This window comes from Cervus elaphus, chromosome 28 (assembly GCF_910594005.1).
Source record: "Cervus elaphus chromosome 28, mCerEla1.1, whole genome shotgun sequence".
Classification (NCBI taxonomy): Eukaryota; Metazoa; Chordata; class Mammalia; order Artiodactyla; family Cervidae; genus Cervus; species Cervus elaphus.
The window spans coordinates 10,479,913-10,504,864 of NC_057842.1; the positions used below are offsets into that span (position 1 = coordinate 10,479,913).

General features: G+C 39.3%; 1 protein-coding gene and 1 long non-coding RNA gene across 3 annotated transcripts in view; one reads left to right on the forward strand and one right to left on the reverse strand.

The window, feature by feature from the left end:
- Window positions 1–24,952, forward strand: part of ADGRB3 (adhesion G protein-coupled receptor B3) — an 850,102-nt gene that overhangs the window by 131,154 nt on the left and 693,996 nt on the right. The window lies entirely within an intron of this gene.
- Window positions 1,605–18,172, reverse strand: LOC122685490. The gene is made up of 3 exons (XR_006338410.1): window positions 18,163–18,172; window positions 12,459–12,467; window positions 1,605–1,730 (listed from the first exon to the last, which is right to left on the reverse strand). It is a non-coding gene; the product is annotated as an uncharacterized LOC122685490 (long non-coding RNA).

Here is a 24,952-nt window from a genome sequence, read left to right on the forward strand (position 1 = left end):
TGCTTTTCCATCGTTTGCTGCTGTTGTTGTTTAGCCGCTAACTTGTGTCCCTTTCTTTTGTAACCTGCCAGGTCTTTTTGTCCATGGGATTTCTCAGGTGAGAATACTGGAGTGGGTTGCCATTTCCTTCTCCAGGGGATCTTCCCAGCCTAGGGATCAAACCCGAGTCTCCTGCATTGGCAGGCAGTTTGTTTACCACCGAGTCACCAGGAAAGACCCATTCCCATTGTTAACAGCCTATAAATAAATGAATGCATAGATTACATTAACCTTTATTTGTCTGTGTTGTCAGATATAGTTCTTCTGTGTATTTTCACTGCAGCAAATATATATGAACAGATACCTTGTCAATTTTTAATTGTATCTCTGCATAAAACTTTGACCATAGCATTTTTTTTTTTCTCTCTGGCATTTAACAATTTTCTTTGTTCTGGGAGTCTTCCATTTACCTCTGCCTTTCTTTTTATAACCTGTTTTGTTAGTTTGGACCCATTATTAAAGAGCCCTTGGAGTGTGATTGCCTTGAAATATTTATAGTGGGTAATATAGGGATCTTGCAATCAGAGCGCTGTGTGGTTTCTGTAACTAAATCATGAGGATGATTCATTCAGGCTTTCTTTCAAAGTATTTTCTTAGCCACCATTGACAAAGGGAGAGACTGGGGGTGCAGGAGCTGGCTAAAGAGATGTATGGGTTGGTGTATATAATATGGGCCACAAAAATGTACATTCGAAGCATGTAACTGAAGTTGCAGCCTTCAGCCTTTAATGCCCAAACAGCCACTGTCTAAATTGCAGCAGGCCTAGCTGCAGGAAGTGTGGCCTTAACCAGGCTCCATATCCCATGTATTTCTGGAAATCAGAGTTCTACCCTATCCCACCCATCTGCGCTGGGTTACTGAGGGCTGACCCTTTCTTCTGGAAGCTTCTCTTGCCCCTCATGTGCAGCCTCTGTCTCCTGGGGTGGCTGTTTCTCTCCTGTTCAGCTGTCTTATCAAGCCCGTGACGCAGAGCATAGCTGGACCCAAGCTCTGCTGTCTCACACGACTTCCGGAAAGCGCCACGTGGGCAAGAGCTACTCGAACTCCAGGCTGCAAGTCGCTGCTCTCAGGCTGCATAGGACAAGACTTGTCCCTGGCTGGGCACTCCTTGCTTAGTCTTCTTCTGTATTTCAGAGGCCAGTTCATCCTCTGTCGGTAAGACTGTCCTTACCCAGTCTGTGCACACACCCCGAGCCCATGCCCACCCGCTGCTGCACTGACCTTAATCTGCCAAGGCTAAGCAGAGGAAAATAAGTCCCCATCTCACTTCCCTTTTGCCCAGTCACAGCTCAGCCTCCAAGTTAAATAAAATAAAATGATAAAACGGTAGACATGTAAATTCATGGAGAAAGGAAGAAACCTATTTAAAACATATTATTATGCAAAATGCTTGTCTCCTAGGTATTATAACACATTTACATAACCAAAAGGCTTATTAAAATTTCCCCCATATTAAGGAAGCATTTTGTACTGAAATCATTTAAAGTACAACCTGTAGAGAACTACGAAAAACTGATAGTTTAAAAAAGAAAAAATGTATCCTATCTGCACTCCCCCATCTATTTACACTGTGTGTGTGCCGAGTCCTTCAGTAATGTCCAGTTCTTTGCGACCCCATGGACTGTAGCCTGCCAGGCTCCTCTGTCCATGGGATTCTTCAGGCAAGAATACTGGAGTGGGTTGCCATTTCCTTCTGCTGCAGATCTTCCTGACCCAGGGATCGAACCCACCTCTCTTATGTCTCCTGCATTGGCAGGAGGGTTCTTTAACCACATCTGTTTGTAGCCATTGTCAAAATTGGAGTCCATTCACTGCTAGAAAAGTCTGTTTCAAGTGGAGAGAGAATTTAAGGGAGAAGACATATTGCAATTACTTTTCTAACTAATATATATTCTATTATTAAGTATTGCTAATAAGTATATAGGTATGTATTAAGTGTATATTTATTGTGAACAAACTTTGTGTGTGACAACACTGTAAATCCTCTGTGTGTGTAACATAAAGGCCCTAAGGAGGTGATGCAGCGACATGAATAACTGGGTGCTAATTATGTATTTCCTATAATTCTGTGTTAATTCAGTTATCATCAGCTGACTAGTCATCTCACATCAGCCTATGCCAGATAGCATGGAAAATTCATACATTTATAACAAAAGTGCTAGCTTTCAGGAACCTATATAATTGGACAAAAATGTGTACATGAAAAATGGAGGTGATCTGTAGGTAATATATAAATAAATCACAAGCTATGCATTATAAGTATTATAAGAAATTAAAACTGGCATAGGGAATTAGCTTAATAAGGGATTTTAAGAATTCACTTAGCCCAAAAAAGGTTTTTTGGCTAAAAAGGTTTTTTGGAATTTTAAGAATTTACTTAGCCCAAAAAAGGCTTCTCAGTTATAGTAAAATAATCCTGATATATGAAGGTATACATGAAGGAGTCTCAGAATACACAGTCTAAATAAAGAGAAATATGTGAAATGGGAAGATAGGTCCAGCTGTCTGGCGCTCTTGAGCTTTGCAGGTCAAGTTCAAGATGCACCTCTGATGTTTTTGCCCCAAGAGTCAAGCGTATGCTATACATGGGTGATTTACTGGTTTCGGTTGATTAAATTATAGTGCAATGAGTAAATCTGGTACATACCTGCAAAACTTTTTAGTGATGGGCGAAACAAGAAGCAAATTAATATCCAGTATTCATGCGTCATCCATGATTTATGAGGAGAACAGAATCCATACACACAAATATCAGTGATGCTCAGCGAGGGGGCGCTCCATTGGCCACCGCCGGGAGGGAAGAGAACCCTGGCTCCTGGTGGTACCTCTGCTGAGGGGCAGTGCAGCCGCTGGGAACGTGAGCTCTGTGACCAGAAGCACACATCCAGGTCCTGTTCAAAGACTCCATCATGTACCTGTGCACCGCACAGCCCAAGAGGCCATGACATTCCTCAGGGAATCCTTTGAGAGGTTGGAGAAGAAGAAGGCAAAACGGATCAGAATCTGCAGAAAGCAAGCTCTTGTGCAGGCTCAGGGAAGGATGAAGTCTTTCTCCCTCCAACCAACCCAGCGGTGAAGGGCTGGAGGCGACAAGGTACCATCCACGCTGAGGTCTACACTAAGCAAGATGCCACATCCTAGGTTAGGAAGGTTGGACCAGAAGCTTACAAGACAAATGGCTGCTTTAGCTAAAGCTGTTGAAAAGAATTTGCTGTTTTCACATCTTGATGATAGTGAGAGAAGTGACCATTTTGATGCCGTTTTTCCAGTCTGCTTTATTGCTGGAGAGACTTATTCAGCAAGGTGATGAGGGGAATAACTTCTTTGTGATTGATCAAGGACAAATGGACGTCTGTGTCAACAGTGATTGGGCAACCAGTGTCGGGAAGCAAGGAGCATTGGGGAAATTGCTTCGATCATGGAGCACCTGGAGCAGCCACTTTCAAGGCCAAGACAGATGTGAAGTTGTGGGGCATCGCCTCAAGACAACTCTAGAAGGATCCTCCCGGGCAGCGTGCCGAGAAAGCTGAAGATGTGTGAGGAGTCTTTTAGCGAAGGATCTATTTTAGCATCTCTGGACAAGTGGGAACATCTCAGGGTAGCTGATGCCATGGAACTGGTCCAGTCTGAAGACAGGCAGAAAACTGGTGCGGGGAGAACCAGAGAAAGAGTTCTTCCTTGTTTTAGAGGGTTCAGCTGCGATGCTGAGGCATCGGTCAGAAGATGGAGAATTTGTTGAAGTGGGAAGATTGTTTTGGTGAAATTGTCCTGTTGATGAATTGTTCACCTGCTGCCACCCTGGTTGCGCATGGCCTGTTGAAGCGTGTGAGGCTGGACCCGCGGAGGTTGTATTGTGTTCTCAGCCTGAGCTCTGACATCCTCAAATGAACCCGCCAGCAGCACAGCAGTTTTGTGTCCCTGTCTGTCTGAAGCCTGCCTCCTGTGCCTCCCTGCCTGCCTCTCCCCATTCAGATTCTCCCACGAAGATGGGCTCTGTCCCTCTTTGCAGGGAGAGGTGGCCGCTGGCATCGCAGCTTCTGGTTAGTTTCGTTAAAGTTGCGTTTACAGCACTGTTTTTATTTGGGAGCATTAACGGAGTGTGCCTGCAAAGTAAAACAAATAGGAAGGGTTGTATAAAGTCTCTGCTGTTCCTCCATCTCTGTGAGCAGTGTTAGTATTCACCCTGGGCTTTGCAGGCCATGCTTTCTGGTGAGATCAGACCCTGCCCCACGTGGGTTACCATAGTCCAAAGATGTAACAGTGCAGGATCTTTTTAAGTGACCCGAAGTTTTGTGTTGTCATAAGCATATTTTAGACTGTGGCATATATATGGCCATATTTGTATTTCTTTATAGAATAAATGATGTCTCATTAAACTGTGACAATTAGGAAAAACACATGTAGAAAAATTTTAGTATAGTAGAAAGACATCTGCCTGTGTTTAAACTAATTTAAGGGCAGAAAAATGTTCAGTTTTGCTAATTATCGGATGGATATGATATGTTCGCTTTTTTTTAACAAGAATTTTTATTTGTCAAACTAATTTGCCTTTTGTTTTTTTTTTTCCTTGTTTTGTTTTTATCTTATTCTTAATGTTTCCAATTCTAATAGCATTTGAGGTGTGACTGTCTATTCCTGTCTTTTGCGTTTCACACCAAATCGTAAGCTGCAAATATTGGGTTCTGATTTAACTACATCTGACTCAGCTCATAAATTCTGATTATACTTTATTTATCTAGTTAGTGCCAAATATTGGTCATCAGATGCTGGACTCAGAATAAGAATTTGAGGTTTGCACTCTTGGTAGTTAACTTAGAGCTTTTGGTTAATGTACAGATTTCAGTTGACTCTGGGATAATAACCTCTTATGCTCTTTAAGCTCTGATTCCAGGAGCCAGGATTTGCTGAGGAGAGAGAGACAGACAAAATGTGATAACAGAGAAAGGGAGATGGGATTACTAAAGGGAAATATGACAGGTGGACAGGGTTCAGTGTTGGTGACTTTGTCCCCTAAATTCACTGGGGCAGGAGACTTGGGAAGAAGTTTTTACTTTGCTTTAACCTCCCTCTGCCTTTTTACATCAACTAGGATTTATGGTGGGTTGGGGGGCTCAGCTGGTAAAGAATCTGCCTGCAATGCAGGAGACCTGGGTTCAGTCCCTGGGTTGGAAGATCCCCTGGAGCAGGGCATGGCAACCCACTCCAATGTTCTGGCCTAGAGAATTCCATGGACTGTATTGTCCATGGGGTCGCAAAGAGTCGGACATGACTGACCGACTTTTCACTTTCACTTTCAGAATATGTTTCAAATTGGTCTAAAAGGCCATCCTGTGGAAAAGTTCTGCTTTCTTATCTACCATTTTATTTCTCTGGAAAACTTTTTTTGGGTAAACTTGTGTTTTGAGTCTTAACTGTATTTCAGTATTTCCCAGCCTTATCAACATTACATTAGTCTTTGTGCACCAATGATATCCAGCTGTTTATTTTTATTAATGTCATTTTTAAGCAAAATGTCACAGTTCCATAATATAGGCACTTTTATTTGCATTGTGATTTACATAATGGGGCTTCCCTGGTCACTCAGACTGTAAAGAATCTGTCTGCAATGCTGGAGACTGGAGTTTGATTCCTGGGTTGGGAAGATCCCCTGGAGAAGGGAATGGCAACCCACTCCAGTATTCTTGCCTGGAAAATTCCATCGACAGAGGATATAGTCCATGGGGTCTCAAAGAGTTGGACATGATTGAGCGACTGACACTAATACCTCTGTATAATATGTAGGGTTATATTTGGGAGTGACTGCAAGTGGTTTTTTCCATCTGTATGCAACTGACCCTGATTATTAATCTCCTCTCCTTACCCTTTCCCAGGTAATTTAAATTGGTCATTTTGTTGTTGTTGTTTTTTCATAGATTTGAACAGTTTTTAGATTGTACTAAGTTTGGAGTTTTTTGCTCAGACACCCAGTCATGTCCAACTCTTTGCAACCCCATGGACTGTAGCCCACCAGCCTCCTCTGTCCATGGGATTTCTCAGGCAAGAACACTGAGTGGGTTGCCATTTCCCAGGGACTGAATCCGCATTTCTTAGTCTCTTGTATTGGCCGCAAATTGTTTACCACTAGTGCCACCTAGGAAGCCCAAGTTTGGAGTATAAATCTAGGGAAAATATTTTGTTTACCTTTTGGTGTGGGATAGAAAGCTACCTTATTACAACTTTTTTACTTTTCAAAATAATCTACCAAATGAGGATTTTGTGATCTGTATTTTATTTTCATTGCTTTTTATATTTAAAAGATTAAAAATAAACATTATATTCTTATTAACTTAAAGTTTGATTGGATCTTTGTTTATATGCCAAAAGTGTACTTAACTAAATTGTTTAGAATGCCACAAATGTCCAGAGTTTGACATCTTACGTGATCATGATCATGACAGTTGGATACATACAGTGCTGTCTGAATGAGCTTTGCTCTTAAGTCACTTGGCTTTGCTGTTTACTCCCTTGTAGTTTTTAATCCAAGAAAATTTAAATCTGAATGTAAAATGATCACATTTAAAGCTTTATCTTTGTGCAGTTTGGGTATATATGAGAAATTGTGATTGGCATCATTTGTCTCATTGGGTATTTAAGGCTTTAGAAGTCATTATTTCTGGACTGGGTAAGTGAGTTTATGAGATCTACTTCTCTAGAAATTATAGTGGACAAAGGACCATTTTGTATTGTTTCCTGGCTACTCATCTGATTACACTGTGCGTGCTAATACACTCTCTTCTTTTTGTTATCGATTGTCTTAACAGTAGGTCAAGTAATAAAGAAGATTAAGTAAGGATATATATATATATATATATATATATATATATATATTTAAAATATAAATAAAGAAAAAAAAGCATTCTAAAAAATAATCTCAGTAACCAACTGAGATTAGGAGAGTGAATATAAAGTTTTTTTCCTAACTTGGTGCGTTTTTAAGGTAGTATGTCACGGACAAAAGTAAAGCTTCCTGGTGCTGATTGGAGGGGCTGGCATATCCGTAAGGCAACATATCCAGTATGGTTGGAGATTTCCCTGGTGGCTCGGACAGTAAGGCATCTGCCTACAATGTGGGAGACCCGGGTTCAATCCCTGGGTTGGGAAGATCTCCTGGAGAAGGAAATGGCAGCCCAGTCCAGTGCTCTTCCCGGAAAATCCCATGGAGGGAGGAGCCTGGTAGGCTACAGTCCACAGGGTCGCAAGGAGTCAGACACGACTGAGTGACTTCACTTTCTTTCTTAGAAGAGTACCAAGTTGGAAATTTTGGTTAGACTGTCAGAGAGGCAAGTTTTAAAAGCACAAGGTCATTTTAAAATGAGATTTAGAAATTAAATCACTTTAAATAGAAGGACTTTGGTATCCAGAGAAGGTATATTATTTGAGGTAACAGATGAAAATATGAAGTGAATATAAATCCAGAGGAGATGTGAATTCTATAAAAGAGCAAGTCCCTGGGGGGAAAGCTTAGTGTCACATTGTGGTTTGGGTCAGTGACTTAGGAAGCAAGCTTTACTTTTCTCTGAAAGTCAGAGATTAAAACCAAGGATAAAACATTACAAATTGCTTTCAAGTACAATTCATATTTGATCTTCATGTTAATCATGACCAAGGCAGAACAAACACTGTTATCCCCGTGTTGGATTAGGAAATGCAGATGTTTTTCATCTTTGCTGCCAGCCCTCTGGATAGCGGAAAATAATCTTAAGGACCAAGAAGTCGGGGGTCAGGGGGCAGGGAATCTAAATTAAAGGTGATGACGGAGACCCGCTCAGAACTGAGAAGGCAGGAGAAAGGGCTTCCCTTCTGCTCCCTCTCACAGCAGGCTCTGCACAGGTCTGGACCATCCCCAGTGCTGCATCCATGCGGGGGATTCACCAGCCGGGCTCCGTGTTTTGTCTTCTCTTCTTGGCACTTAACATGGTACTATTCAGGTGGTTGACAAATTTTTTATGAATATGCACTATTTTTACCAAGTCCAAGTTCCTACTGCTTGCCACACAACAGGCCAATAAATCAAGAGAGGAGCTATTGGGACAAGAAATAGTGACTTTATTCAGAAAGTCAGCAGACTGAGGAGACAGTGGACTAATGGCCTAAGGGACTATCTTCCCTGGCTGTGGATGCTAGCTGTTGCTTTTGTTTGGTTTTGTTTTTAATAGAACAAAGAGGTGGGAGGTGAGGAGGCAAAGCAAAAACAAGGTGGTAATCGGTTGCAAATGTTTCCTGGTTCCTGCTGACTCCAGAGGGGAAGTGTTAATTTCTTCTTTTCTGCCCCCATTCACAGGTGGGCCTGGTCAGAATGTTTCCTGTGAGCTAAACAAAGATATTTAGGTTAATGCTCACTGCATGGGAGGTGCGGTTCCTGGAGGTAGCCCATTATATAGCTTATATATGTCTATATATAAGCTTATATATGTCTATAGCTTAAAGCTATAGACAACCTGCCTTTAGTGATTAACTTATAGTGAAAACAACAGAACACAAAGGTTAAAATAAAAGAAATAGACCAAACATGGAGTCAGATTTGTTCTTATTATATGGTCTGCAAAGGGGACCTGAGGAGTAAGAAGTGTATGAAATAGAAAATATGGGTCCTGAGCTCCAATAGCTCATAAGGAAATCTAGAGGAGACCCTCATTTAGGAGGGAGCTTCCATGTGGAATGTTATGTGTGGGAGTAGGAGGAGGGCAGTTTGACAAACCAGCACTTGGGAAGGTTCATGACTGTAGACATGTGACACGTGTGGGTGTTCCCTGTGGGTGTAGAGCGCTGATCTGTTTTCCTGATGGAAGGGCTAGGAGCCTGGGTGAGAAGCGAGGGCTGGCCTCACAGGCTGATGTCACTAAAGAGAACCTCCAGCCGCACAGATGAGGCCTTGAAGGGGTCACAGGACAGGGGACAAGTTGGTGTGACAGCGTCAAAGGCACAGGATGTGCGTGTGCTCAGGAGTTACGTGTGCTGTGTGACTGCACATGCTTTGGAAGGGACCTATGAGCTCCTTTGCATCTGGTACAAGGGAGTCAGTGCAGACCTGGCTTGTGGACACCAGCGAGAATGGATCTGAGCATTGAGGGTCCTTAAGTGGACCAGTGAGTGGACAGCAGGTTCAAACACATTGTGAGGATGGAGGGTGAGATTGCCTTGGGTTGTTTGCTGATATGATTATGTATAAAGATGTACAAACACACTTACGGCTACAAAGGGGAAGCGAGGGGTAAGTTAGGAATTTGGGATTAACATATACACACTCATATATAAAACAGATAAATAATAAGGTCCTACTGTGTAGAACAGGGAACTATATTCAATATCTTGCAATAACCTATAATGGAAAAGAGTCTGAAAAAGAATAGATATATAGATATGCATAACTGAATCCCCTGGGCCTGGAAGATCCCCTGGAGGAGGAAATGGCAACTCACTCCAGTGGTCTTGCCTGGAGAATCCCATGTGCAGAGGAGCCGGCTGGGCTACAGTCAATAGGGTTGCAAAGAGAAACTGAGCAGGCATGCATGTAACTGAATCAGTTTGCTGCAGCTGAAGCTAGCAAGGCATTGTAAATCAACTATACTTCAATGAAATAAAATTTATAAATAATAAATAGATGCACATTATGAAAAAACAAAGCAAAACAAAACCTGCAAAGGAAGGAGCAAGACAAATAAGACAGCAAATGTGCTGCCTTTGATGAGTTTCCCTGAAATGCACTCTGGGGAGGGGGTGTGGGCAGTGTGTGGGCAACTTGGGCCCCAGCAAACAAGAAGGGTGTCTGTATTTTTTGACCTTGGAGAGAAGGACAAGAAATAGCAGGGTCAGTGATTGAAGTGGGGGGATTCTAGGAATGAGCTCATGATAGATGCGATGGTCCGTCTCGGTCTCTCTTGGAGAATTAGATGGTGAGGTCGCCTGCCCAGAATGCCCAGGCTGCCCAGACCTGAGAGAAGAAGGAAACAGCAGCAGGGAGCCCTGTGGGAGGTGGTCATCCAAAGATGAAAAAAGGCGGTTGGCGTTTGAAGGGAACAGAGAGCGGCCCAGAGACACCTGAGCACTCGGGATTTGAAGGATGGAGGCAAAACCACAAGAGCAAGGGGAGATTCAGAATCTTAATGATAGAAGAGAGGAGAGCAGGGGCTGAGTGCTCTGCTTGTCTGGTAGTGGGAAGGTTGCAGCCACAGGGGAAATGTTTTTTCTGAAGAATTAACTGAGGGCATTTGCTTTGGAACATTGCCTCTTAAGACGTACTATTTTCTGATAAATGGTGTTTTCCTGTTTGTGTCAACCTTCTTCTGTAGACATGGTCCCTTTGTTTAAATTTCCACTAAAATTAAATGCTTTTCATATATGAGCACATTCAAGGAAGGTAATTTTCAGGTAGGGTAAAAACCCCTCTACATTTTCCCAGGCCCTTTTAGAAAGAGCTTTTAGAAAACACTGATAGATGTGTCTTCCACGTCTAGAGTTCTGGTTGATGGGCATGCTGGCTAACTCAGCTCTGGAAAATCTCTTCAGGTCAAATTAAGGGTAGGGGACAGAGTACTCCTGTTGAGGAGACAGCTGTATATAACTTTCATTTAAATGCCACCAATGAAAAAATTGCCCTGGTATAATTTAAAGCATTTGGTTAAGGGGAGAGTTACTTCATAATTAAATAACGCTGCTTCCTTCCTATCTACCCCATGGGTATGAGAGTTAAGAACTAAAACAATTTAATAGGATAATATTTCAAGGGCATACAGAGCACTTGCAGCCCAGGGGGAACAGTGAGCACAGAGGCAGCACCAAAAGCTGGGCTTGTGGCGGCCGGCGAAGGCCCAGGTACAGTCAGAGCGGGAACTCCATGCTCGGGCTCGTTGCTTAGGAAGTCTGTTTGCTGGAGTGATGGAGGGTTGCATATTTACAGAACAGAAATAGACTCAGAGCCATGGAAAGCAAACTTATGGTTCCTAAAAGGAAAAGGTGGGAGGGATAAATTAGGGGTTTGGGATAAAAATATACACACTAGTATATATAAAATAGATAATCAACAAGGATCTGCTATATAGCACGGGATTGCCACTCAATATCTTGTAATAACCTATCACAGAAAAGAATCTATAAAATATTGTGTATATATAGTTCAGTCTATAGATTCATTATTTTATACACACACACACACACACACACACACACATATATATATATGAAATTTGGCTCAGATGGTAAAAAATCTGCCTGCAGTGCAGGAGACCCAAATTTGATACTTGGGTTGGGAAGATCCCTTGGAGAAGGAAATGGCAACCCACTCCAGTATTCTTGCCTGGAGAAAATATGGACAGAGGAACCTTGTGGGCTACAGTCTTTGAGGTTGCAAAGAGTTGGACACAACTGAGAGACTAACACACACACACACACATATAAAGTGAAGTGAAAGTTGCTCAGTCGTGTCCGACTCTTTGCCACCCCATGGACTGTACAGTCTGTGGAATTCTCCAGGCCAGAATACTGGAGTGGGTAGCCTTTCCCTTCTCCAGGGGATCTCCCCAACCCAGGGATCAAACCCAGGTCTCCTGCATTGCAGGCAGATTCATTACCAGCTGAGCCACAAGAGGAGCCTATATATATATATATAAAATACATATATATAATGCATAAACTGAAATTTATTTTGCTATACATCTAAAACTAACACAAGATTGTGAATCAACTATATTTCAATTAAAAATAATTTAAAGTCTTAAAAAAAAGGAAATCTGTTTGTTAGGATGTCATGCAGGTGTTTGCTTTCCTGCAGGCTGTGTTCAATACCAGACAAATTTCTCCAGGTCTGCATGGGCTACACAGGAACCAGATGGGAGCTTGGGGCAGTCTTGTTTCTCAAACGTTTGTATCTAATGTTGGAAGAAGTTGCCGCAAGGAACACTGACTGTTTATTCCCAAAGCCCCAATCTTCTAATAGTTGCACACACACTGCTTCTGCGTGGAGGCCACTTTTGCTTTCAGGAGCGATTATGACTGTTTGGGTATGGTGTTCCTTACAGCGCGATAATGGACATTTAATCACAGAACATGTGCTTTCCGCTTTGAGCTCCATTTCTCACGTCTGGGGCTCTCATTCTGTCCGCAGGACGGCTGGTACACACCTCCTGGCTCTTCTTGCGTCTTCATGCCTTCTGCACACTCTCGGATCCCTGCTACGCTGCACAGTTAAAAGGAACAAAGTGTTGAGAATGCCGTCAGCTTCCCTCCAGTTTGGTCATAGATCTGTGGGTAGTCATCCTTCCCTGCCTTTCTGGTCTTTATCAGGAGCACAACCTGTTCCAAAGCAGAATCTCTCTTAACCAGGACCCTGACCTGCCCAGATGTGTGAGCATCGCCTGATTCCCCATCACTGTGTTTTGTTCACCCCCTTCAGCTTTGTATGGACTCTCCGTTTGTCTGTACTTTGAAAAAAAATATTCATTCTTGGGCCCTCTCTGTTTGCTAAGTGGAACCTCTGAAGTTAGTGTCTGAATCTTGGCACTTCACTGATCTCCATGTATTGGTCTCACTAATCTAAGATTCTTTATCTACCTGACCACTGATTTGAAAATAAAATACCTAGAGTTTCTAAGTCCTTGGGTTTCGCCAGCTCATCTAGCTGTGCTTTTATTCACATGCAGTTTCATTTCTCTAGTTCTGTGCCCCTTCATTCCCCTATGTGCTCCTGAAGTCTCTTCCTCTCTTTTTACAGCTCTTTCTCTGCAAACTCTAAAGATGCTTGAGAATTCCCTATTATAATAAGCAAAACCAAAAAAAAAAAAAGAAATAACTTTCTTTTAGGCTTGCTTTCCTCCCTCAAAATAATACCATGTCTCCTTATCTCTCTGAAAACTACTTGGAATCTTACCACCATTTTAGTCACGTACAGTCTGGTTGTCATGGTTACTACTCATGGATATGTTCTCTAGCATTACCACTGACCTCTAAAGTTACTGATTTTGTTATTTGTTTCCAATATTTATGCTACTTGCTGCTTGATTTCACTTGCAGCTTTGATGAGACACTCATTATTATATCTTCTTGGTTTTTAGAATATGTGTCCCTCTCCTAGAACTAACAGAAAGTATCCTGGTGAAAGATTACATATGTGGGCTGTGGAGCTTTGCAGACCCACCTTTCCATTCTGGCCTCTGATTATACATGAATGTGACCCAAGGAGAGCTATTTAATTATTCTAAGGCTCATTCGTTCATGTAGAGGAGAAAAATTGTCCTTACAAAATTGCTATCAAGATTAGAGGTAATGGATATTAACTCTTAGCAAGTTCTTGATGCACGTGAAGCACTCAGTAAGTGGGCGGTCCAGCCGTCACCAGCAGCAGCATCCTCCCAGCATCCCTGTCAAACCACTGTCATCACCACTGGCATTTTCAGCACCCTTGTTTCCTGATAGGCCTGCACTTACAGGAACAAAACTGTAACAAAATCAGTATTGAGAATGAATTTCATTGTGTCACTTTTATTGTTAAAAAGCTTCCAGTTGTAACTCATTTCCTCATGCTGAATGAATAAGTATTCCTTCCATTGTGTGTATTCAGAACTGTTTCGAGCTTTATGACATATATGTTATTTTGCTTGTAGGATAATGAGTCACGTATTTGTCTGTTTGACCGCCTAATCCTAAAAGCTGCTTAGGGTAACTACATTGATTCATTCATTTTGAATTTCAACCAGTTTTTTTACCTCAAATGAGTGATTTCAGAGACAATTTTGCATATACATGCCTGCAAACACGCATAATTTCAAAGTTATTTAAACATAGTAGGTACCCAGAATATGAAATTCTAGACCATGAACTCTTGTGGCTTAAAAAGCCAGAAAGATCATTCAATTGAGAGAGGCTCCTCATGATAAAGTGTCAACCAACCTTGACGTTTTCCTTACCAGCTGAGAAAGTAACAGACACTAAATTACACACAGTCTAGGTAATTTAAATATGTGGTTTTTTGATGGCTTATGACCTATTATTACTTATAATTATATAGAGTACATATCTATTCAATAAAAGCATTTATTTTCCATATATTTGAGACAAAATGAAAATGTAATCAATATATTCCAAAATATTTAATTTTCTATTAATTTTCTATTTATTTATGAGTAGAAAAGATTTATATATTACTCTGAACTTTTTTTTAGGTATTCTATTCAGTTCTTAAAAGATAATTCACCTATCTTTGCCTAAAAAAGTGTGCCTCTCATTAACTAACATTCTTTACGAATCCTTTTTCTCCATTGTCTGCATTAATTGCAATCTGGCCTCTTTTTATTTTTAGTATAGTGTGTGAAATATTTGGCCACTGCTTTCCTTATTCCAGACTACTTTTACAGTTCAATTTTGACATGGCCTAATGTTATGTAAATGGTCCTCATGAAGTCTTTAAATCAAATTGATTCCTTTGTGGACAAGATATTTCCAAAGTGCATATCCAATATTTCTTAAACTCAAATACAGTTCAAACATAGATTATTTCTTGTGTTAATGAAAATTTTCTCTATATGTAAAAGCTTTTCTTTCCAGAAAAGTCAAAGAAACTAGGTCAATTGAGAGGGGAAAAACAAGGGTTATAGTTGAAGAAAATGAATGTTAATAGCACAAGTTATTCTGTTAAATTACCATATATTATAAAATTTAGCATAGGAAAATCCATGAATGCTAGTTCATTAACTAAAGTAATGTCTTAATTTTTTTGAAATTATTCCTTTTACTATACTATGTATGCCATTGGTTTCCTTCTAGTCAATGTGTTTTTAAGTTGGAAAATTCAATTTAATTATGTAATTAGCTAGTTAGTTCCATTTTTTTATTAAATCTTGATTAAAAGCATAGGGCATAAGCAGAAGCAAGCAATTCAGTATATCTGAATATCATAATTTTTGTTTTTCTCAGTGTTTCATAATGAAGTCATTCATTAATTGTAAATGATCCTGGCTCCATATGCAATCAAAGTTGAAGGGAAAAAATTAGGTATTTTAGTTATTTCTGAGAATGACTCCCTGTCTCACTCTCTCTCTCACTTACTCTCTCTCTCTCTCACACACACACACCTCAAGGACATTTTTCCCCTTGGGATGGCTGTCATATGCTTCAGTAATGGAGATTAAATTCCTAGTAGTTAGTTGGATAGATCTTTTCCTAACAGAGAAGCTAAAATTCATTAAAAACTAATTAGGAATGTATAGGAGGTTAATTTTCCATGTTCAGCCTTATTAGAATGAGATAAGTAATTCATAAAATATCAAAGGATTGCCTCGAAGAGAACTAAATAAAACGACACTACCAAGTATTGTTTCCTTAAAAAAAAAAAATAGAAACTATAAAAGCAAGACAAGGCAAACCTTCAGTCCAACTCATCTTTTTGTCAGAAGGAAAACCACAAACATAACATACCCACAGCTCTTATTAAACAGTGGCTTCTGGCAAAGAGTCTGTGAAGTAGCAGCTGCAATGCAGGTGGGCTTTCTCTTTTATTGATTGCATTCCAGCCAGAGAGGACTGTGCCATTTGCCGTGATGTTCCCCTCAGTAAGACCTAACTGGGTATGAAATCTAACAGGATTCGGCATCCGATTGGAGCCCATGCGCTGACGCTATAAGAGCAGCATATTCGGTCCCCTGAATACATTTGCCAGCTGCAGTTAGATGTATGATAGAGAGGGGAAGCAAGGGAAACTATTCAAATGCTCTCATTCTTCTTTTCCCAAACATATAATTTTAAAAATACATCAGCATTTTTTTTTCACCTTGCGTTCTAGCTAAATAGCTTGGGCTATTTGCGTGTTGGGGAAAAAAGAAGTCAGTTCACCAGGTTTCCTTTCTGGCAACCTCCCCGAGTTCTGGCGCCTGCTGGGTGGTCCTGAGGTCGCTGCTCAGAGCAGCAAGTTCTGGGGCGGTTCCTGCAACCAGCTCAGCTCCATCCCCTACAGGGCAGGGCTCCCCTTCTCCCAGTCGGATCTGTGACTTTACACAGACACCCTCAACTTCCCTATTCGGTTCCATCTTTTGACTCAACCAGGATTTAGTTGGCGCCTCCTGGGGGCAGGCTGTGTCTGCCCACAGTCTCTGGTGCTGGCTCCCTCGGGCCTGAATTGGATTCTGCATCCACTGATGTATCTTCCCATCTAGTGTGGTCTGCCCAGTCCTTCATATCCCTGGCAGCGCCTCTGAGTACCTGCAGGGGCGTTGCTTGGTTTTCTTTTCTTTTTTTTTTTTTCTTTTAATTTTTATTTTATATTGAAGTATGGACAGAAGAGCACCTGGTAGGCTAGAGTTCAGGGGGTCGCCAAAGAGTTGGACACAACTTAGCGACTAACAACTGTGAATTTGAAGTCACTCAGTCATGTCTGACTCTTAATGACCCCCATGGACTGTAGCCCGCCAGGCTCCTCTGTCCATGGAATTCTCCAGGCCAGAATACTGGAGTGGGTAGCAGTTCTCTTCTCCAGGGGATCTTCCCAACCCAGGATTGAACCCAGGTCTCCCACACTGTGGGTGGTTTCTTTACCAGCTGAGCCACCGGGGAAGCCCAAGAATACTGGAGTGGGTTGCCTATCCCTTCTCCAGCGGATCTTCTGGACCCAGGAATCGAACCGGGGTCTCCTGCATTGCAGGAGGCTTCTTTACCAGCTGAGCTACCAGGGAAGCACAACAACAACAATAGCGAATGGATTTACAGTGTTGCGTTAGCTTCAGGATACAGCGAAGTGATTCAGTTACACGTGTAGATTCTTTTTCAGATTCTTTTCCCATCTAGACTATTAGAGAATATTGAGTAGGTTTTCTTCAAGGAGTCCACAATGTTACTCTGCTTCTATGGTCACATTCTGTATGGTTCAGCCATACATTTTCTGTTTTATTTTTTCATGTTAGTTAATTTTAATTGAAGGCTAATTGCTTCACAATATTATAGTGGTTTTTGCCATACAGGGCACTCACAGCTGGTGCACTGGGCCACCCCTGAGGGATGGGATGGGGCGGGAGGTGGGGGGTTTCAGGATTGGGGGGGACACATGTACACCTGTGGCTGATTCATGTCAATGTATGCTCTGCTTTATTGTATAGACTGCAGTTGGTGTTAAGTAGCCTGTTCATTTTCTCCTTACTCTTCTTTTAGGTTCTGTTTTCTGGTGGGTGATCCAACTTGTTTTTCCTCATATTAAGTCTTAAGTTTTTTAAATATGAAACTGCTAGTCTATTTTACTGTCAGATTTTTCTCCATATCATCATACTTGCCTATCTTCCAAAATAGTAATGGAAAGATGGGAAATGTTTTCATGAGACCGACTAGATAATATGTAAGTCAAGTTTGCGGTTACCTGAGAAGTATTGTATATGAACATTTTATTGCCTAATGCTTTTATATAAAAATGACATTTATTTTTTTAATTTGTTTTTCTGAAGTATAGGTGATTTGCAGTATTGTATAATTTCTACTATGCAGCAGAATATTTGATTCAATTATACATACATATATACTCTTTTTCATGTCCCTTTTCATTATGGTTTTTCACAGGATGTTGAACATGGTTCCCTGTGCTATAGAGTAAGGCCTTCTTGTCTCTCCATTCTATATGTACTAGTTTGCATCCACTAATCCCAGACTCCCAATCCAGCTCTCATCCACTCCTCTCCCCACTGGCAACAACAACTGTGTTTTCTGTGCCTGTGAGTCTGTTTCTGTTGCAAAGATAAGTTCATCTGTGTCATATTTTAGATTCCACATATGAGTGATGTGCAATATATCAAGTGGTATTTAAAGAATGACAGATTTTTACTCTCACCATTCATCCAATGATTTAAACCATAGCACCATATTTAAATCTACTTTAAGCTAAAATATGCAAATATATTTAAATATCATAGAGAGATGTATCATGTCCCTTGCTGGTTAAACTGAGTATTTGACGACTATCACTGTTCTCCAAACCACCCTATGTTTTTGTGCGGGCTTAGTCGCTCAGTTGTGTCTGACTCTTCGAGACCCCATAGGCTACAGTCCCAACCAGGACTCTCTATCCAAAGACTTCTCCAGGCAAGAATTCTGGAGTGGGTTGCCATTTCCTTCTCCACGGGATCTTCCTGACCCAGGGATCAAGTCTGTGTGTCCCGAGTCTCCTGCATTGGTGGATATATTCTTTACCACTGCACCTCCTGGGAAGCTGAACCCTACATATTGGTGCAGCATTTTTATCTTTGCCCTCTTTCCCATTTTCCCCTCCTTTTTCTCTTTAACCTTCTCTCTACTTTTTTGTCATCCTTCCTTTCCTTTTTTTTTTTTTTTTTTTGGATTCATTTTTTAAGAGCTTATAAAAGTAATCCTGGAGTTTATATGGAAAAGCAAACAAGTGAGAAATACATCTGTGTTTGTTTAAAAAAAAAAAGAGTAATAATAAGCAACTTAATCTCAGTGCTAAAACCTACTATGGCACAATAATTAAATTGGTATTATACAGATGAAGCCTAAGCTTCAGCCAAAATAAATCCACCACATCATAAACCCAAGTATGAGTAAACATATAACAAGTAATAGATGTGACCCCAAAATTGATGAATCAATGTGTTGTTTAATAAGTAGGACTGATAAATAACTATTTGAAAAGTAAACAGAAGTAAAAAAGATACAAATGCATTCTAACCTTTCACCTAAACAAGAAAGCAGTGAATAAATTATAAATACATTTGTATATATTTTAAATGCAATATTATAAAGGTAAATGATATTACCATATGATCACTGATAATTGAAATCCAAATAAAATTATCAAATAATTTGACTACAGATATAAATAATAAAATAGGAATTATAGTAACAATAATAATAGCACCTGTCCTTTTCTGAAATCTTACCAGAGTGTCAGAAACTCCGATAAGTGGCTTACTTGTAATATCACATTTAATCCTCTGGGAATCTCACTTTACAGTCTCTGTGATTTCCAGGAGAGGGACACAGATCTTAGATTTCAGGTAACGCAGTAAATTCTGTCATAATTTAAACTTGAGCCTAACTTTTTATGTTTCTATAAAACACTCCTGTATGTAGTTATTTAGGTTGTCTTACTTCATTAATATTATGACACTCAGATGAACTTTTTGATACACACACATGTTTAAGAGAGAAATCTGCTTTTAACTGTTGTGTTTTAATGATTCAAAAAAATGGACTACTTATTTTATTCTTTTGTGTCATATTGGTGGACTTTTATATTGCTATTTTATGTTCCCTATTACAAAGAAACATTTTCGTGTACCCACCTATTAAAGGATTTCTTTCTGCTGCAAGAATTACTGGATGTTGGGGATGTACATTTTAAATGTTAATGAGATATTATTAGAAGTGATAGCAAGTATGCATATCTTATTTCTGGTTTTAATAGAAATGCATCTGAGGATTGATTACTAAGGATTATTTAATGTCATTTGCTTGTTTTGGGGAAAATGTTCTTTTTCCTTAGTTGTCTCTATTCCTTTTTTAAAATAATATTTTTAGATATGAGCAGAAATTGAGCTTTATAAAATTTATGTGTACAATTGTTCTCTCATACAATTCTTATAATCAGTGTTTAATGTTCTTGCAAAGGCTTGCCAGCAAAATACCTTTCACTTTTATTGAATAAAGTTCTAGAGCAAATAAAAGTTAAAACAGGTCAGCATTTTAGAGAAAATCAAGGTTCAGTTAGAAAAAAAGAGATAAAAAATACGATAACTGAGCTGTAACATTGTAGGATGCCAAACACTCACATGTTGATTCTTACTGAATGCTAGTAAAGTTACACCAGTTAGAGATGATCCTTACTTTAGATTTGTCTTCTTGAGGAAGAGGGAGAACTATCTTTCATAGACTAAGGAAGTAACTTTCTACTCTCTAGTTTTTTTATGGTGCTTTCATTCATGAATAGGCATTAAGGTTTATCAAATATATTTTCTTCATCTGTTAACTTTGATCATATCATTTATGTGATGAAATAACACTGGTAGATTTTCTAAATTTGGAGCATTATTGAAAACAACTTACTTGTCTATGATATATAAATATTTTAAATATATGGCTGCAGCAGAATGTTGGGTTAATTATGCTGCACAGATCACACTGTGTTATCATTATCAATCCCTGCAAGGTTCTTGTCCTTTTTAATTCATCTTTATTTATAAGTTTGACAAGCTTATAATTTTCTTCACATGAGATGCCTTATATCATCCTAAGATCAAGTTATAGTAGTTTCATAAAATTGGATAATTTTGGATTTTTTTCTATATTATGGACAATGTGTATAACAGTTACCTATTAGATGAAATTTTAGAAAAATAATCTTTGCAAAATGCTTCTGGATGAGACACCTATTTTTATTCTTTGGTCAATTTTGGTAACTTGTGTATTCCTAAATATTAAGAAATTTCTAGAAACAAATTGTTTCACTTATGTTTTCAAATATAGTGAATATTTTAATGATAATATACATTTAAAAATAAGAAGTTTATATAGAGACATATGTGTTTTACATCTTTATATTGTATGAGCTATTATGTTGTTTTTGTTTAATTTTGTCAGACATATTTTGGGCTCTACTTCAAAATACAGGGAATTACTTTTATCGACCATATCAGTTGTGTTTTCATTCTCAGGTTCCAGTTCATTTAATTCCTTTTTCCCTCAGTTATTTCTACTCCTTACATTTCTCGTATTCTTTCTTTTTTTTTTAGCTTATTCTACTGAATGCTCAGATTATTTATTTTCAGTTTTTTATGTTTTCTATTAAAAGAGTTTTTGGCTAAACCTTTTCCTGGGATTACTGTGCTAGCTGCTTCCTATGTAGTGTGAACCTCTCACAGGAGTATACACATATTGAGCACTGTTTTACAGAGTCTATACCAGTTCATACACGCAATAACTCTACATACAGAAATGCATGGATTTTTGGCACTGCATTATTTCTAGATCTGGAATTATAGATTGTATAGACAATTTATCACCTAATGAACAAAAATAACATTATTTCACTTTAATGCAATTTCTAAGCCTTCTTAGAAGAAGCTATTTTGAACATAATTATATACTTACTTGACTTAGTTTTTCTTGATTGTTATAATGAACCACTCCCCTTACAGACTATTGTTAACAAGTCCGTGAAAGGATCCCAATCAGTAGTCATTTTAAAAATATTTTTTATTACTTCTTGTCCAATTTCTCTTTAGATACTTCATTAGCTACAACTATACTATACTAGCTACAACCACTACTCCTACTTGAACGATCTCCAAAAGAGATATATCAATAGAAAATTCTCTATAGAAAAAAGTTATAGTTTATTCATGATGCAAATATATGGTACTGTGAGTCATAAATACATAAATCAACCACTGATGGAGAGATCAACTTGATGAAATCTGATTAAGGAACAGTAATTCACTCGTAAGGCACTGGTTTATAATCCATGGTTCCCAACATAAATTGCATCAGCCCATCTTCTCTAGGTTTCTCAGGGACAGTCTGACTACACGTGGTCATATTTCCCAATGCTGCATGAATTACATTCTCTCTAATAGTCTATGTTCTCTGAAACTCTAGGCTTTCTTTAAAATAAAAGTGCTTTTTTAAAGGTTATTTATTTTTAGCTCCTTAATTGTATGTTTCCAGAAGCATAAATTACTTGTTTTAGTATCTTCACATCCCTGATGTAGAAATAATCAATATGTTGGCCCATCTTTTAAGTTTTATGAATTAGAATAAATAACATTACAATACTGATTTAGCTACACTTTGGGAAGTTGCAATTTAAAAGATCCCAGGGGCAAAGTTATGCATAATCTTTCCCTTGAAAATAATAATGTAATAAAACTTTTTGTTGAAAAAAATCTGTGATTCTTTAAATTAAAAAATTTTAAACTTAAACTTAAAAATGTGTACTGTGCACATGTATGATAAAAATCATGGCTGTTACATTTTATACATTAAGGTTATTTTCTAGGTTTTGACAATAAAGAAAACGAAATGAAATTGTAAAGTATTAGTAGATACAGCCGTTCTACTGTGAAGCTTGTATATGTTTTGAGGGAGGGGTGTTCCTCTACCCTTCTGAGGTCTTTTGGCTAATCTAATAATCAGATTGACATAGATGGATTAATGGGAGAAAACCAAATTTAATTTGTATAAATGTCGAGGCCCTATAGGTAAGGGAGCTAAGAAGTGATTGCATCAGGTTGTTGATATACCCTTTAGACTAAGAATCAAGTATTTGTGAATATTTGATGAAACTAAGAGGTTTTGCTTGGGGTAGCAGATAAATGAAGAGGTAACACAGTTTGTTTAGACAGCTTTCTGGACCTTGAATCCCCTCTCTCTGTCAATAAGGATGCCCTCTGTCCACTGCCAAAGCTAGGGCACCTTCCCATGGGAGCTTTGTTTCCTGCTCTCTTGGAGACAAAGGAGGGCCAGAGTGTTGTTTTTGTTCCAGCTGGATCTCCAGTAATCTTACTTCAAATTAATCAATGTGCCACTTTGGCCTATTTGGGGGCAGCCTGTCCTGACCTGCAGCACATGTAACCTTGGACAAGACAGTCTGTATTAAAATATCATGCTTGGTGTATTTCAGAATCTCTGCCTCAAACTAAAACTGCTTTTTCTAGAGATAAAGCTGAATTTATTCTACAATACAGACAAAGCCTGTTTTATTGCACTTTTTAAATAATGTGTTTTTTACATGTTGAAGAAACCTTCACAACCCCACATTTAGCAAGTCTGTTAGCACCGGTTTTCCAATAGCATCGTCTCACTTTGCATCTTTGTTTCATATTGGTAATTCTCATATTTCCAACATTTTTATTATTGGTTATGGTGATCTGTGACCAGTGATTCTTGTTATTACCATGGTAATTGTTTGGGGACATAACGAACTGTGCCCATGTAAGATGGTGAATTTAAATGATAAACATGTGTGTTCTGACTGCTCTGCTATTTCCTGCCTCTCTCCCTGTCCTTGGGATACAACAATATTGAATTAGGACAATTAATCACCCTACAAGTGTTCAGTTGAAAGCAAGAAGCACATGTCTCTCACTTTAAATCAAAAGCTAGAAATGAGTCAGCTTCGTGAGGAAGACGTGTCATAAGCCAAGACTGGCCAAGAGCGAGGCCTCTTGGGCCAAACAGCTAGCCAAGTTTTGAACGTAAAGGAAAAGTCTTAAAGGAAATTAAAAGTGCAACCCTGGTGAACACACAAAGGATAATCTACCTTATTGCTGATACGGAGAAAGGTTTAGTGGTCTGGACAGAAGATCAAATCAGCTACAACATTCCCTTAAGCCTAATCCAGAGCAAACTCTTTTTAATTCTATGAAGTCTAAGAGAGCTGAGGAAGCTACGAAAGAAAAGTCTGAAGCTAGCAGAGGTCGGTTTCCCAAGCTGAAGGAAGGAAGCCATCTCCATAACACAGAAGTGTAAGGTGAAACAGCAAGTCACCTAGGAGATCTAGCTAAGATCATAAATGGAGGTAGCGACCCTAAACAACAGATTTTCAGTTTAGATGAAACAGTCTTATACTGGAAGAAGATGCCATCCAGGACTTTCATGGAGGGAGAAGAGAAAACACTGCCTAGCTTCAAAGAACAGGCTGACTCTCTTGTTAGGGGCTAATGCAGCTGGTATTTAAGTTGAAGCCAGCATTCACTCACCAATTCTGAGAAATCTGGGGCCCTTGAGAACTATGCTGAGTCTACTCTGCCTGAACTCTGTTAATGTAACAAGTCTTCATGACAACATATCTGTTTACAATGTGGATTACTGAATATTTTAAGGCCACTGCTGAGACCTACTGCCCAGGAAAAAGAGTCCTTTCAAAATGTTGCTGCTCATTGACAATGTACCTGGTCCCCAAAGAGCTCCAATGGAGATGGATGAGAGGAATGTTTTCATGCTTGGAAACACAACATCTATTCTATAGCCCATGGATCAAGGAGTCATTTTGACTTTCAGATTTTATTAAATAATGCATGTTTAAGGCTCTGGCTACCTTAGACAGTGATTCCTCTAATATATTTGGGTAAAATCAATTGAAAACATTCTGGAAAGGATTCACCATTCTAGATGCCATTAAAAAACATTTGTGACTCATAGGAAGAGGTCCAAATATCAACAGGGATGTAAGATTGATTTCAATCCTCATGGATGACTGAAGGGTCCAAAGCTTCATGGAGGAAGTTGCTGCAGGTGTCATGGAAATGACAGAAAAAACTAGAGTTAGAAGTGGAGTCTGAGGTTTTGACTGAATTGCTGCAATTTCATGGTAAAATTTTAACATTTGAGGAGTTGCTTCTTATGGATGAGCACAGAAAATGATTCCTGGTGAAAATGCTGTAAAGATTGCTGAAATGACAGCAAAGAATTTAGAATATTGCATCAATTTAGTTGATAAAGCATCACCAGGGTTTGAGAGGATTGACTTCAAGGAACTTCTCCTGTATGTAAAATGCTATCAAATAGGACTGCTTGCTACAGAGAAATCATTCCTGAAAGGAAAAGATGCCACAAACTTCATCACTGTCTCAATTTAAGGAATTGTTGCAGTCGCCCCACACTTCAGCAGCCAACCACCCTGATTGGTCGGCAGTCATCAACCTCAGGGCAAGACCCTGCACCAGCAACAAGATTGCAACTTGATGAAGGCTCAGATGATGGTTAGCATGTTTTAACAATAAAATACTTTAACATTTGGGTTTGCACATTGTCTTTCAGACATAATGCACACTTAATAGACTACAGCATAGTGTAAGCCTAAGTTTTATATGCACTGGGAAACCAGAAATTCACTGTGATTCACATTATTGCAATATTCACTTATTGCAGCAGTGAGGAACAAAGCCCACAGTA